Source organism: Petromyzon marinus (assembly GCF_048934315.1).
Source record: "Petromyzon marinus isolate PM22_M1 ecotype Great Lakes invasive population chromosome 84 unlocalized genomic scaffold, UKy_Petmar_22M1.pri1.0 chr84_unloc.3, whole genome shotgun sequence".
Lineage (NCBI taxonomy): Eukaryota > Metazoa > Chordata > Hyperoartia > Petromyzontiformes > Petromyzontidae > Petromyzon > Petromyzon marinus.
Genome location: NW_027422640.1, coordinates 1176036 through 1188885, shown reverse-complemented (window position 1 = coordinate 1188885; position 12850 = coordinate 1176036). Strand labels below are relative to the sequence as shown.

The window sequence follows — 12850 nt, the reverse complement described above, 5'->3', positions numbered from 1 at the left end:
TGATGATAATTCCCTGTTCCTATGATGGGGGCGAGTTTATTCTCAAGACCTCAACCTACTTGCAAATGAGACTGACTTGACTTCACCTGACTGGACTTCCCCACAAAGTAGTGCTCAATTTATCGACCCAATAAGGATGATGATACGAGTCAACCCCAACCAGGGTTTGATCTCAACATTCTGATTGCAATGCCGCTTACTCAACTACGGAGATAGCAGCCCAGTTAATTTACATATTCTTTTTTTATATTCAAAATGACGCTAAATATTAAATGTGGAATATCTGAGCCCATTGTGCCTCCACAAAACAGAACTTGTATCCCAGCTGATGTTGTCTGCATTAGACCAACGTAGCCTCACCATAGTCCACGTCGTCCCTCGCACTGCTCCACTTGGAAATTCCCCCCCATCGTCTTTGTCCCAAATTCTTTGATATATCATGAGTCAATGTCTAGAAACGTGTTAACTCTCATCTATTACAACTTGAATTGTGCTGTTTGTTGCTGACCGCTTTTCGTTATTGGCCTTTGTGCCTGCACTCAGCAACCGCGATTTAAGACAAAATGCTGATTTAAATTTCGATTTAAAGCTTTCGTGACTGCAATGATTCATCTTCTTTGGTTCTTTCGGTAAAGTCACGTAGAATGAGAATAAAATAATAAAGAACCAAAGAAGAAAAATGCTGATTTGTTTTTGGCTATGAAGTAGTCTCACCCCCCACACTGTGTGAGTGTGTGTACTGTGTTATACGTGTAGCTGTGTATGCATCCTTCACGTGCATGGTTATAAATCCCCCCCCCCCCCAACGTGCACACCTCACAACTCCAGTGAAAAACGGTTACATTTTGACCATTTTTCACAACGCTCACTATAATCGTGGCGTTTAGTGAGCATTACTGCAAGAGCTTCTGTTAGTGGGTATCATGGAAATCTGTCCAGCAGGGGTTATGATTAACAATGCAAAAAGCATCACTCAGTGGTGTAAGTGCAAACTCGCTTCACTCATTTACACACACGCAAACATTCACAAAAGACAAAGATAACCCGTATAGTTTGAACATGATATTGGTGAAAGTTCAGTTCGTGAGTATTTATGTATGTATGTTGAACTTCTTTCACACCGTATGCATCCAACCGTGATAATCGAAGGTGCGGGGTAAGGACAACAAACTAAACACAAAAGAAGTTCTAAAGAAATTAGAGTTCAATCTAGATTTAAAAGTGCATAGCTCCCAGTGGCTTCATAATATCGGATGGAAGAACATTCCAGACGGCTGCAGAAGCGCATCTAAAAGCGCGAGATGTAGTGACAGTCTTTGTTCGATGGCGAGTTAAAAACTGTTGCGATGGTGACTGGGGTCCGCGTGACAGTTTATGCTCCTTACCGAGATCAGCAAGGTATTGTGGTTCAATTGTGGCAAGCACTGTGTGTAATAAGTGCGACCTTATATTTTCGTTCGGCAACAGGAAGCCAATGTGGCTCGACGAGCACTGGACAGACATGGTCAGATCTTGCACTACCGGTCACGACACGTATCAAAGAGTTCTGACAGTTCTGCAGCTTGATAATATTTAGCCCGATGTCCCATAGAGTAGTGAGTATGTATGAAGGAGAGAATGGCGAACGAGGGGGTTTCTGGCTAGCACCATGCCCAGCCGCCTTTGGCTCCTCAATTGCCCAAGACCGGTTCAGATATTCGTCAACAATGTCAAACATGAGTGGTTCATAGCGCAGTGCGCTAACCACGGCGCCACCGCTCCCAACATGCGTTTACACACAAAGACCCCTCGTGTAGCCATGTAGGACCAAGCGCTGTTTGCGAGCACCTGTGAAGGCCTACACGGCACACGATGGGTTCGGTGGTCACCACCACGCCCGGCCGCCTTAATCTCCCTAATGGCGTCGTTTACATGCCGCACCAGGTAATCACTTGAGGCTGATTCGATACATACAGGTACACACACACACGCGTTTACACACACATGCACACGTACACACGCTTTTACACACGTGCGTTTACACAACAACAACAACAACCGCCATTCGCCACTAAGTGGCGGTGACGTCACCACGACGCTTGTGCCAGGCTATGTGCACCCTGAGGCCACGTGAAGTGTCCAACGCCCGCTGGCAGGTGGTCACGGGGCAGACCCAGGTGCCACGGGTCGACTGACTGAGATGACTGGCTGATGCACCACCTGTGCCCCCTACTGTGCCAACCTGCTGTGCTTTAGCCACCCGGCGCTCCGCTCGCTGTTGTGAGCGTCGCTCCTCCGCCCTCCGTTGTTGTTGGAGGGCGACTGCCTCCAACTGCCCAGTAGCATCCTTCACGAGCCTCCTCCACAGAGGCCGATCTTGACACCGCTGGTACCAGTCATCGGCAAGTCCACTCAGCTCCACGTCCTCCTGTACCACATCACTCCATCTCTTCTCTAGCCCGTGCCGCGCCCGCTTAGCCCCCTCAATCCGGCCAAACAAAAGCTGTTTCGGCATGCGGTGGCTGGGCATGCGGGCTACATGACCCAGCCATCGCAGCCTTGCCTCCCGGAGGAGCTCACCGATGGGACCCTGCCCAGATCTTTCAAGGATTTGTGAGCTCCTCACACAATCCAGTCTGGTTAAACCCAGGATGGATCGTAGGCAGGCCAGCCTAAATGTTTCTAACCGGCGAAGATGTTCCATTAGGGGGGTCCACGTTTCGCAAGCGTAGAGAAGGGAGGGAATGACCGTGGCCGAGAAGACCTGAAGCTTAGTGCGGAGCGACAGACCAGGTAGCTTCCACACAGCGTTACGCAACCGATGAAAAGATATTGCCGCTCGACTGATTCGGAGTGAGACCTCTGCTGTTAAACTGGAGCCAGTCATAAGCACACTGCCCAGGTATGGGAAACTCTCCACTCTCTCCACAACTGCCCCATCACCGATTGGGAGTTGTGGGGGTGGAGTGTCCGATGGTACAAAATACCCAGGCAGGTGCTTAGTTTTGGTGGGGCTGATGGTAAGGCCCCACCTCTTAGTGGCACGCTCCAGTCTCAGCAGCAGCGTCTCCAACTCCTCCTCTGACTGAGCAGCTATTACCAAGTCATCAGCATACATAACGTGGTTGAGCAATAGGGAGCCATCCCTTGACCGCACCCGGGCATCGATTAGCCTCCCATTATATCTGTACCATATGGAGATTCCCCCGGTACAGCTAATGAAGGCTTCACGAACTACGTGGTCAAAATAGATGTTAAATAATGTGGGAGCCAGAGGACATCCCTGTCGCACCCCAAGGTGTACAGGGAATGGCTCTGACTCCCGGCCACGTAGTTTTACCCGGGCCCGCTCACCATCATGGTCCGGCAAAACAACCCCCTACCTCCTCGCGGTGCCGGACGGGCAACTCTGTCGTGGACAGCGCTGTGGGGGGAGATCCAATTTTGATTGGCTCCTCCCCTCATGGCATATGTGTCCACCACAGGGGCTAAACGGGGGCTCTGGACGGGTGCGAGGGGCTGGTAACCCCTCCACCTTCAATTAATTACCACGAAACCACGAATTAAACTGAAATATGTAACAACTAAGCTTGTGCGTTTACACACACATGCACACACACGCGGGGCCTTAACCACCACGCGTGATTTACAATTCAATGGACGTCAACTGCGTGGCAGTGCGTACAGTTGTAGACCTCAAAGCTCAGATCCCACTTGATTGTCCATCGCCACATATATAACCTTGTTGTAACTGCTCTCTCGCTGGTTCAGCAGTTCCGCCTGAGGACGACCACTTGTGTTGCGATCGAAACGTTGTGATTTATTGTATTTAATACCTACGTGACTTTACCATATTTTGTTCGCTGCAGTGACCGGTTCGCCACCTGGTGGACACACAAGGATTGCACATTGGGCAGGGTGCTCATTTGTCGCTGCTATCCTCAATGTCTGAAACTCCAATTCCCCCGGCATCTGAGCTGTTTTCTCACTGCCATTGAAATGTGCAAATGACAAGAAAACTCATCACAAGAGAAACATCAACGCAGGCTGGAGACATACGTTGAACAACACACAAAGGTGTGCATTGCTTTTACACAAATCTATTTTAGCTGCTGCCATTGTTAAATCTATTGTTTCCAGCCTGCATAATGTATTTGTTCCGATGGGTTTTATAATAATTTACAGATTGAAGTGTTGCATTGGGACATGTGCCAATGGGGTCTCCAGAGAGTAAATGTACAAGTAATCTCCATACATGGTGCTCCAAGAGGCATATGGCAAGATAAAGTATTGATGACTCTCCTGCAATGACGAGCCCTAAATAGACGAAATCTGTCAAAAGTTGTGTCTTCGTCTCACTGCTCTCTGTTACTGGGACGGCCACATTCTTCAGTTAGTGGTCTAAACGACAACATGGCCACACATTCACTTCTTCTGGACTGGTAGTCTGGATAAGGCTGAGAGTGTGTGTGCATGCCATGGTGCACACCTCTGTGATGCTGAATGTAAGTTGACACCCTGTCCCTTACGAGCTTCAAAATCAAGTAAATACTCAATACCTCCCCCTCTCTTCCACTGCCTTAGATCCAGCACGATGATGGTATCAGTGTTGATGATGTTGGTGACAGTGCTAATGATGGTGACGGTGGTAAGTGGTCTTCTTCTGTTTTCCTATGGGTATTGTAAGTGCAAAGCAACAACTACAAATTTACATTCAGGTGGTAAAGCCAGATAACCGTGTCAGGAGCAGCACTGTGTATGGCTGTAATGTCTCCTTTGTATTTGTGGATCGGCATTGCGTTATTATACGATTTATGGTCTGGATGATCACAGTCACACACTGAAGAGTTTTTAATTTTCCACTTGTACAGTGAGGGAAAAAAGTACTTGATCCCCTGCTGATTTTGTACGTTTGCACACTGACAAAGAAATGATCAGTCTATAATTTTATTGGTAAGTTTATTTGAACAGTGAGAGACAGAATAACAACAACAAAATCCAGAAAAATGCATGTCAAAAATGTTATAAAATGCTTTGCATTTTAATGAGGGAAAAAAGTATTTGACCTCTCTGCAAAATATGACTTAGTACTTGGTGGCAAATCCCTTGTTGGCAATCACAGAGGTCAGACGTTTCTTGTAGTTGGCCACCAGGCTTGCACACACCTCAGGAGGGATTTTGTCCCACTACTCTTTGCAGATCTTCTCCAAGTCATTAAGGTTTCGAGGCTAACGTTTGGCAACTGGAACCTTCAGCTCCCTCCACATATTTTCTATGGGATTAAGGTCTGGAGACTGGCTAGGCCACTCCAGGACCTTAATGTGCTTCTTCTTGAGCCACTCCTTTGTTGCCTTGGCCGTGTGTTTTGGGTCATTGTCATGCTGGAATACCCATCCACAACCCATTTTCAATGCCTTGGCTGAGGGAAGGAGGTTCTCACCCAAGATTTGACGGTACATGGCCCCGTCCATCGTCCCTTTGATGCGGTGAAGTTGTCCTATCCCCTTAGCAGAAAAAACACCCCCAAAGCATAATGTTTCCACCTCCATGTTTGACGAGGATGGTGTTCTTGGGGTCATAGGCAGCATTCCTCCTTCTCCAAACATGGCGAGCTGAGTTGATGCCAAAGAGCTCCATTTTGGTCTCATCTGACCACAACACTTTCACCCAGTTGTCCTCTGAATCATTCAGATGTTCATTGGCAAACTTCAGACGGGCATGTATATGTGCTTTCTTGAGCAGGGGGACCTTGCGGGCTCTGCAGGATTTCAGTCCTTCACGGCGTAGTGTGTTCCCAATTGTTTTCTTGGTGACTATGGTCCCAGCTGCCTTGAGATCATTGACAAGATCCTCCCGTGTAGTTCTGGGCTGATTCCTCACCGTTCTCATGATCATTGCAACTCCACGAGGTGAGATCTTGCATGGAGCCCCAGGCCGAGGGAGATTGACAGTTCTTTTGTGTTTCTTCCATTTGCGAATAATCGCACCAACTGTTGTCACCTTCTCACCAAGCTGCTTGGCAATGGTCTTGTAGCCCATTCCAGCCTTGTGTAGGTCTACAATCTTGTCCCTGACATCCTTGGAGAGCTCTTTGGTCTTGGCCATGGTGGAGAGTTTGTAATCTGATTGATTTGATTGCTTCTGTGGACAGGTGTCTTTTATACAGGTAACAAGCTGAGATTAGGAGCACACTCTTAAAGGGAGTGCTCCTAATCTCAGCTTGTTACCTGAAATCCAAGACCGGCTGTGCCAGTCTTGGATTTCTTCTGGAGTCCAGCTTTATTGTGCGTAGCAAAGGCCAAAGATTGATCACAAAAGCTGCGTCCAGGCCGGAATCCCACTTGTTCTTCAGGGATCACTGACTCGATGAGGGGGCTAATTCTCAGGACGATGATACTTTCCAGGTGGTCATAGGTCATCAACAGGAGTGATAATGGCCTATAGCTTCCCGGGTTGTCAGTTGGCTTGCCCAGTTTTGGTATTGCAATGACCATCGCCTCCTGTCATGCCTTTGAGATGCATTCGGTTTTCATATTTTTAGTGTTCAAGTTTGCCAGTCATCGGAGTCCCCTAGGGACTAAAGTAATTGGGGACTTCTGAGGGGACACCATCTCTGCCGGCAGCCATGCCTTCCTTGATTGATTTCAGCCAGATCCTCCCTCACCCAGGTCTCGATAAAACTGGCTGAAGCTTCTGTACTTCAGATGGTTCCCTACACAAATGAAGTACCTGGCAGTGATCATCCTTCATCGCTTTCGTTGCTCTTTCAAAAACATTTTCACACTATTCTGCAGCCGATGACCACCTCGCTTGAGGCATGGATGGACGTTCCCGTCTTTCTCCCCAAAATATCCCATCTGGTTAAGATGATGGCTCTGCCCAAGCTCCTATACCACTTTAGCATGGTCCGGACATGTTTCCTGAAGGCCTTTTTTAAGATACTCCATTCCCACATTGCTGACTTAATTTTGAAGACGAAATTTGGCACGAAAAGACGATCACTCTTTTACCCTGCCTCGAAATGATGGGGGGCCAGCCCCTTCCAGATTCCCTTAAATACCACAAAGCGATGGCCCTCCAGAACATTGGGCATTGGATTAACTCGGAAAAAAATGGGACGTAAAAAGCATAAGAGGACTCCATTAACTCGTGGTCAAAATCAAGAATCACCTCCCCTCCAAGGACAGGTGCAGAAACATGAAACCCAAATGGACGGTCACCTGAACTTTAGGAATATGCAAAAATAAACCAATGTCCTTCCCTAACCCCATACACAGACAATCCCTATTGTGGAGTGATTCCTCATCGAAATTGGGAGGCATGGGGTTTGCTGACCCAGTTTGAAAGAGACTGGCCTGGAAAAAGTAGCCAATCTTTAACCGAGAAAGGGAGAGTGAAGACATTTGAGCAATTTTGCACGCACCATGATATTTCACACTCACACTTATTTAGATGTCTTCAGATCAGGGATGTCAACCATAGCCCCGTAAAAAGACCTGTATTATTCACCCCACCCAACTTTAGACTGGTTTGGAGAAAAGGAGAAAAAATACAAACTGGCAGGTGCACCACCTGATTGATAGAGAGGGAGCACGTGTAAGACCCACAACTAGAAAGCTTATTCTTAGCTCTTTCGGTAAAGTCACGTTGAAGGGAAACAATAAAATAATAAAATGTATAAAAAACAATAAAAATTCTCACGACGTTTCGACCATAACACAAACGGTCGACACACCTGATGACGACCGTTTGTGTTATGGTCGAAACGTCGTGATAATTTTTATTATTTTATATATATTTTATTGTTTCCCTTCAACGTGACTTTACCGAAAGAGCTAAGAATATGAATTACTGCAGTCACGAAAGTTTTAAATAAAAATGTAACTAGAAAGCTCTTGGAAAGGTTTACGGGATGAGACATTCCTCTTCGGAAGTTGACCCAGATATGATGAAAACCAGATAAATCGAGTGCCAGAGAAAGGATCATAAACAAAACAGCTTCACTAACTAATGCAACGGGCGAGACAGCACATAAGGATGCTGAATGACAAGACTCTGAGTTCCATGGCACATTTGCTAAAGTGCTGCTTTTTATTTACTTGAAAAAACAGCGAGGTAGGTTCTGCTCGAAACAGCGCCGTGGTGAACTTTGGCTTCTGAGTGAGGATGAGTCCCATAGGCGGCACCACGGGGCTCAGGGTGCAGTGGGGGATATCGCTCCCTCAACTGACTGGACGTAATAGACTACAAAAGTATTAACTTTACAAAAACAACACTATTCTTGTTAAAATATGGACTTTAAATTAGCATTGCAATTAAATACATCACACTGTGAACAACCCAAAACTATTTTTTTTTTTACCAGGTAAGGCCCATGGAACTATATAACTGTTTTTCAGAAAGGACCTGACCACAAATGAATGTTCAACGAAATGTCCTATAATGAGGAAATGTATAGCAGCCAAAAACTCGAAATGCATGTTTCTAAATGTGGAGGGAAAATCTAGAGAACCCGAGGTACGTTCAAGCGACCACGGCGAGAACATGCAAACTCCAAATACACAGGCGTCATGGTTGGCATCGAACCCACAACCTCCTCCATACCAGGCGTGGTAGTTAACATTTTGCCACTGTGGCACCACAACATCCTCTGGTAAGAATACAGTGACACAAAGGGAAGTAAAGAGACCGAGGCCACTGGGTGCTCTACCAAGATAGCATCAGATTAAACTCGTACGACAATGAACAAATCCAAGTAACGTGACCAGTGCACAGACGCGCAAAATAAATAGTAAATGCACCAGATTAAATGAGCAAGTATCTCGCCAAGTATTACATTTCACAAAGGAACTAAAGAATTACAATGCACAACCAGACCTGTATGCGATGCCTTGTCGGTAGTAATGTTTTTAGCATACTTCACTATGCTGCTCAGTGCGGGTTGGTGAAGCAAAGGGGGGGGGGGGGGGGGTGGGCAGGAGTTGATTCATTTTTCACTCGCCTCCGATTCTATGCCATTGGTTTGTAGTGCAGTGCTCCAAGCACTGTGCAACTACTCCACCCCATAAACTCTGGGCATCCATGTGCACGAAACATTCAACGTCAATGGAATTTGCAAGTGAAATATTTTATGAAATAAAAAAAGTTAGGAAAATAGAGGCGTGGGATACAATTGTAACGAAGCACTTCAGAGACGCTAATTTTGTAACAAGAGGTAATTGTTTATATTTTTTTAACACGACGGCTTTCGTGATCAATATCATCCATAATAAAGGTTTTTTTGGTTAGATTGCGTAAATAAATAAATATGTCGTTAAACCCACCACTACCCAACACAGCCAACTAGTAAGGGTTGTCACGTAAACAGAACGTGTCAATTCGTCACGAGTACAGCACACCGTGTGTCTTGGGACAGCCAAGCCACAACATTTACAATCCGAGTACATCGTTTCGCCAGCAATTACAACCAGCTTTATCAGGCGACAGCCATATTTGTGGAGATGTGGACCACACTTGCGTGCTCTTCTTGTGCAAAGTGGGGGGGGGGGGAGGTTCGTTGGAGGGGTCACGGCAGGGCTTCGCCAACGGAAACCAAGTCGAAATAAGCACCAGGAGGAAACACGGGGAAACAGATGGAGGATTGGGTAACATCCCCAAAAGAAATACAGATTGGCAGGCGAAAAAAACATACAGAAAGGGCTCGGAGCTTGGGGAAAGAAAAGTCTGGGAGTCAACTGCGAGCGTTGCTGCCATGTGCCCTGCAACTGTTCGTGACGAGACCGACGGAACAAGAGTCCGCTTGCCAGGACGACTCACGTGGACTCCCTTTCACGAAGATACCCCCGTATATGCTTGAACAATGCCGGGTACTTCCTGCTAGTGATACATAAAACATTCCGGGTGTTGCCTAAGCAGGCTGTGTATGTCTGGACCACACTGCCACCCACCGTATCCCATGCTGGCCTTCACAGGCGCTCGTTACCACCACTTGCCTCAGGCTGTTTACAGCCCCCCCCCCTACTCCACACACTGCAAACTCCCCACAACTCACCCACGCTGTAAAGTGTCGAGTCGCCCGTGTCTGTCGCTCGCGACACGCGCAGACGCGGCCCGGCTCCCCGTGCCGCCACCACCACCACTGCTACCCTAGCTGAGACCTTGACGCCAGCAGTGGCATGAGCAAGCCTCCTCCAGCAGCAACAGCAAGGGGCGATTCCTCCTCCTCGGCTCACGCTGGGAGCACCGCCTTCAAGTTAGGCCGCCTCCAAGGTTGCCAATCAGATCCACGCGGGTGGGGGGGAGGGGTGGGTGGGGTGGGTCAATGGTTGCGGGGAGGGGGGGCGGAATGGGTGGGAGGGGCGGGTGGGGGGGTGTTCAAGAGTGGAACATTTCGAGGCTGAAACGTAGCTTGGCTTTTTAGTATGGGAGTCAATGGGATAACGATGATCTTTGGCGAGTTTTTGCTTATCGAGCATTTTTCTCCGAACGTATCTCGCTCGTTTAAGTGAGACACGCCTGTTTACATTGTACCGAGACAATGTTGGTTATTTTGATTTAATTCCTTGCCAGGTGACTTGTCATTGCTCGGCGAGCTCACCTCACTATAACCACCAATGTGATCATCTCACCTTTCACGCAACTCGTGTGATGCACTGATTCACTCCGCGACACTTATTATATGTCTAAAGTGAAAGTGATTTGTTCCTAAAATAAGCATTGAGGTGGTGATTATCTCTTGCTTACAGCCCTGTTCCGGTGGTCGTGATAATTCCACTTTTCTATGACGGGAGCGATTTCAATTCTCAAGACAAGCAGTATTGAGATCGTGTGACGCTTTAATGGCTGGTAGACTATAGCTCCACGATAATTTATTATTTTTCTGACCCCGGGCAACTTGCAAATGAGACTGACTTGACTTCACCTAACTGGACTTCCCCACAAAGTCGTGCTCACTTTATCGACCCATTAAGATGATGGGATGAGTCAACCACAACCAGGGTTTGAACTCAACATTCTGATTGCAAAGCCGCTTACTCTACTACTGAGATAGCAGGCCAGTTAGTTAACATATTATTTATCTTTAAAATCACGCTAAATATTAAATGTGAAATATCTGAGCCCGTTGTGCCTCCACAAAACAGAACTTGTATCCCTGCTGATATCGTCTGCATTAGACCAACATGGCCTCACCATAGTCCAGGTCTTCTATCGCACTGCTCCACTTGGAAATTCCCCCCCATCGTCTTTGTCCCAAGTTATTTGATACATCATGGGTCAATGTCTAGAAACGTGTTAACTCTCATCTATTACAACTTGAATTGTTTTATTGTTTCCCTTCTACGTGACTTTACCGAAAGAACCAAGAATATGAATCCCTGCAGTCACGGAAGCTTTAAATTAAAATTTGAATTGTGCTGTTTGTAGCTGACCGCTTTGCGTTATTGACCTTTGTGCCTGCACTTGGCAACCGCGATTTAAGACAAAATTCTGATTTGTTTTTGGCTATGAAGTAGTCTCACCCCCCACACTGTGTGAGTGTGTGCACTGTTATAGGTGTAGGTGTGTATGTGTTCTACACGTGCACGGATATAAATTCCCCCATGTGAACCGCTCACGACTCCAGCCCAAAACCACTCCCTGTGTAAGAGTTACATTTTTACCCAAGTTACATAGCATGCATTGCTATTTAAATCTCCGTTTTTAACAACGCTCACTAAAACAGTGGCGTTTGGTGAGCGTTACTGCGAGAACTTCTGTTCCTGGGTCTCGTGGAAATCTGTCTGGCAGGAGTTATGATTAACAACGCGAAAAGCACCACTCAGTGGTGTAAGTGTACACTCGCTTCACTCATTCACACACACACGCAAACATTCCCAAAAGACAAAGATAACCCGTATAGCTTGAACATATTTGTGAAAGTTCAGTTCGTGAGTATTTATGTATGTTGAACTTATTTCGCACCGTATGATAATCGGAGGTGCAGGGTAAGAACAAACTAAACACAAAAAGCAGCTCTAAATAAATTAGAGTTCAATCTAGATTTAAAAGTGCATAGCTCCCAGTGGCTTCATAATATCGGATGGAAGAACATTCCAGACGGCTGCAGAAGCGCATCGAAAAGCGCGCGATGCAGTGACCGTCTTTGTTCGATGGTGAGTCAATAGCTGCTGCGATGGTGACTGGGGTTTGCGTGATAGATTATGCTCCTTAACGAGATCAGCAAGGTATTGTGTATCATTTGTGGCAAGCACTTTGTGTGTAATGAGTGCGACCTTATCGTCGATTCGTTCGGCAACAGGAAGCCAATGTGACCTGGCGAGCACTGGACAGACATGGTCAGATCTTGCACTACCGGGTCACGACACGTACCAAAGAGTTTTGTTAATGCTGCAGCTTTGTAATATTTTGCCAGACGTCCCGTAGAGTAGTGAGTATATATAAAAGAGAGAATGGCGAACGAGGGGGTACCTGGCTAGCACCATGCCCAGCCGCCTTTGGTTCCTCAATTGTGATAATATGCCGAGTCGACTTAGGGGAGGCCCGAGACAGGTTAAGATATTCGTCAACAATGTCGAACATGAGTGGTTCATAGCGCAGTGCGCTAACCACGGCGCCACCGCTCCCCACGCGCGCTTACACACACAAAGACAAAGATCCCTCGTGTAGCCTTAACAGACTGTCGGAGCAAGTGCTGTTAGCGAGCACCTATAGAGGCCTACACGGCACACGATGGGTTGGGTGGCCAACACCACGTCCGGCCGCCTTTACCTCCCTAATGGCGTCGTTTGCACGCTGCACCAGGTACTTATTTGAGGCTGATTCGACACACACATGCACACACACACGCGCGTTTACACACACATGTACACAC

General features: G+C 47.0%; 1 protein-coding gene across 5 annotated transcripts in view; it reads right to left on the bottom strand.

Moving 5' to 3' along the window:
* LOC116936847 (NACHT, LRR and PYD domains-containing protein 3-like) overlaps positions 1-12850 on the bottom strand; it is a 41503-nt gene that overhangs the window by 28229 nt on the left and 424 nt on the right. For 4 of the 5 annotated variants that reach the window (XM_076059144.1, XM_076059140.1, XM_076059142.1 and 1 more), the window contains exon 2: positions 10031-10241. The exons of the other annotated variant lie outside the window; for it this stretch is intronic. The gene's annotated coding sequence lies outside the window, so the exon portion shown is untranslated. The remainder of the gene's footprint in view (positions 1-10030; positions 10242-12850) is intronic. 5 annotated transcript variants of the gene reach the window in all.